Source organism: Lipotes vexillifer, unplaced genomic scaffold (genome assembly GCF_000442215.2).
Source record: "Lipotes vexillifer unplaced genomic scaffold, Lipotes_vexillifer_v1.1 scaffold442, whole genome shotgun sequence".
Taxonomy (NCBI): domain Eukaryota; kingdom Metazoa; phylum Chordata; class Mammalia; order Artiodactyla; family Lipotidae; genus Lipotes; species Lipotes vexillifer.
Window position 1 is genome coordinate 174,754 of NW_006790311.1, and position 3,325 is coordinate 178,078.

The following is a 3,325-nucleotide window of genomic DNA, read 5'->3' on the forward strand; positions in this document are numbered from 1 at the left end:
GGTGGCGTGGTGGCCAAGAAGAGATAACGGGGCAGAGCATAGGGGCAGGGCTGGCACTGAGCATCTTCCTACCCAACCCCATCCTGTGGAGCGCTGGGCTCAGTGCTGGGAAGCAGCTGGGACATGCATAGAGAGCAGAGCACATCTGGGGGGTGGGGACCAGTTCCTCTTCACCTTCCATTCTGGGGCTGTCCTTGCTGACCATCCAACCTGGTATCCTGCTTTATTTTCTTCTTTCTCCTTTGTAAGGAGGCTCAAACAGAAATGAGAAGAAAACAGATCCGCTTTTTTTTTTTTAAGAGCAAGAGCTGTTGATTCAGATGTACCAGTTGCCAATTTACATAGTCTGACTTTATATCTGACTTTCCTGAATTCACTGAATATAAAAAGGCAAAGAAACATTTTTTGGGCCCATTTTTTGCTTAGTCTAGTTGATTTGGTCCAGCTGAACTCACAGAAATAATTACCTGCCCTGAGGTAGTGGTTAACAGCGCAGGTTTCTGAATCCCATCACTGTTTGTCAGCTCTGTGACCTTGGGTAAGTTACAAAATGTCTCTGAGGATGTGTCTTTACCTGTAAAATGGGAATTAAATGAGGTAATGTGTGCAAAGCGCTTAACACAGGGCCCAGCATATAACAAGCAGTAGGCAGGGATCGTTCTTAAAGCTTTTAGGATTTGGGAGCTGAAGAGGAGACTTTATTCATCTAGGCCAAGTTCTAGTTGTGACTGAAGATATTGAGACCCTCAGAGGTGAAGTGATGGGACCATTTGGGACCAGAAGCCATGGCTCGTGTTTTGCCCACCTCTGTCCCCCTCCCCCTCCCCATCCTACAAACCCCCCAGTTCATGCAGAGCTCTCAGGCACACACCATCAGATCTTGGCTTTGGAAGGCACCAACCCAGGCACCATGACCCCTCCTGGATTCTTTTTACTGTCCCTCCAGCTCTGCCCTGAGAATTCAGCTGGAGGGAGAGGGGGCTGACTCCGGGGAGGAGCAGCATGCTGAGGGTGGCTCTGCCAGTTGTTCCATCCTGGATCCAGCTGGGGTGGGTGGTGACCGCAGGTGGGCCTTAGCATGTTTGGGGGAAGGTACCCCTTCCTCCGCTCAACCTCTGCAGCTGCTGGCCCAGGAGAGGGGCTCAGGAATGTTTTCTTGATCATCGTCCTCTTTTGAGAAGAAGCATCCCTATTCCCTGAGACATCCCAAGAAAGGCTTGAGCTCTGAGAATCAAGGATCCAAATAGGGTTGTTTCTGTTTCTAAGTGGGGAATAACATGTTGGGGGGCGAGCACTAGACCCAGGAAAGACAAAAAGAGTGTGTCAGACCCCTCCACAACCACACCGGCCCTTGATAACTCCTTTTAACCGAAGCTGAATCAATTGTGGACATCTTGAGCACAAACGGAGGAACTCTGAAGCCCAGAAAATGAAGACAGCCTTGGGAACCATAATGAGAGGAAGCCATTTGTAAACCTGGGCTTAGGGCATCTGGGATGTAAGTCTTTGCCTCCTAGGACAGGACCGGGCTGGGGCAGTGATCACTGAGGCCCCACGCACACCCATCCCAATTCTGTGAACCAGACGGGCGATAGAGCGAGGGGAAAGGAATAGAACTGAATTACTAGTACTGCGTGAGACCTCTGCGGAGAAGCAAAGTACAGGGAAAGTAGTGGAAGTCCTCAGGCAAAAAAAAAAAAAAAGCAAATTCCTAGAAGCCAGAGGGTCAGTTCAAAGAAGAAATGCCCTTCTAACTCCACAGTACCCTTCTGCTTCCTACCCCGCGTCATCACTGTGAGTAACACTAAGCGAGAAGCAGGCTGGGGGCAGGGGCGCTGAGGCCCTCTCCGTTCCAGAGCCTCGACTCTGAAATCAGTCCCATCAGTTCCCTAACCCTTTCTATTCTCAGCTAGGGCAGGCTGCTGGAGAAACAGAAACCTGGAGCCTGTGGGTGGGTCTCATTATTTTTAGGTTGATCCCTATGAAATTGTTTTTATATGACCACTTTAGCCTACAAAAACAGCTCTTTCACATCAACTCACTATCATTTAAAGGAATCATAATAGCTACCATTAATCGACCAACTAGATCATGCCAGAAGCTTTCTGCATATCACATTGTTTATTCTTCCCCACAACCAAGAGGTAGATATTATTATCTGATTTCAGATGAAGGAACTGAGTTAGGAAAAGATTAGAAAAATTGCCCAAGACCCACTCAATTAGCAAGTGGTGGAGCTTGGTTCCTTTCCTTGACCGCCTTTGCTTACCTGCAGTGTAGGGGTTAAAAATATACTCTGGACTCTGACATACAAAGGACTGACTCTTTGGTCCACTGATAACTACCTGTACGACCTCAGGTATGGTTTCAACACTCTAATCAGTTTTATCAGGGGTAAACTGGGATAACGATAAAAGGTACGTCATAGAGTTGTTGCCAAGACTAAATAAAATAACATCTGTAAAACTCCGTGATGCTGTGCCAGGAACAAGGGCAGTGCTTAAATGGTAGCTATTGTCATAATTCTTTTCTTTCTCTTGAGCACATCATGGAAAGGTCTTCTTGCTCCCGCTATTTTCCTTTTGTCCTTTTTTGGAGTGAAGCCTTTTCTCTGTAGCTTCTTCCAGACCATCTCCTCTCTTCTGTGTTTGAGTACATCCTGAGGAGCAGTGCAAAATGGAGAGGCAATGGGAAAACAGTCTCTGGCCTCTAGCCCTGGGTGGAGGGAGGCTGCGTCGCTGAGGGGTAAGCCCCATCTTCACCCTAACTCCAGCTTTGAGCTCTGGTGTGATTTTACTCAGCGGAGGGACTGGCCTGCTGATTCTTCTGAACCCTCTCCCAGGGAATCCTGGACTCAGAAGGGACCCTTCTGAGCTGGAGGCACCCTGTGAGGACGGGGGAAAGGCAGCCACATCCAGGAGTCCCTGCTGTGGTTTACTGTGCTCCTCCAAACCCACCCTCCAGTCAGCTGGGCAGCTCCCCTAACTCGGCTGCTGGCAAGGGGCCTTCGCTCACTCAGGGCTACCGGCTGTCTTGTATCCCATCTACCGTGCACTGTTGGGAACACAACTGTGTCCACCTGACCCTGAACCTTCCTTTTTGCCTGCCGCTGCCCAGAAGAGAGAGACACACACACACACACAGACACACACACACAGACACACACACACACACACACACACACACACACACACACACCCACACACGGGCCCTGCCTTAGCCCTTCTCTGCACTTCCCACTCCCGCGTCGCTCTCGTCTCAGTCTCAATCCCCCAACACCCTCCTCCTACCCCACCCTCGGGGGGCCTCGGCCCGGTCACCCCAC

At 49.9% G+C, this 3,325-nt stretch overlaps 1 protein-coding gene across 1 annotated transcript in view; it reads left to right on the forward strand.

Moving 5' to 3' along the window:
* The window catches only part of NRGN (neurogranin), a 7,333-nt gene that overhangs the window by 2,666 nt on the left and 1,342 nt on the right, over positions 1-3,325 (forward strand). The window lies entirely within an intron of this gene.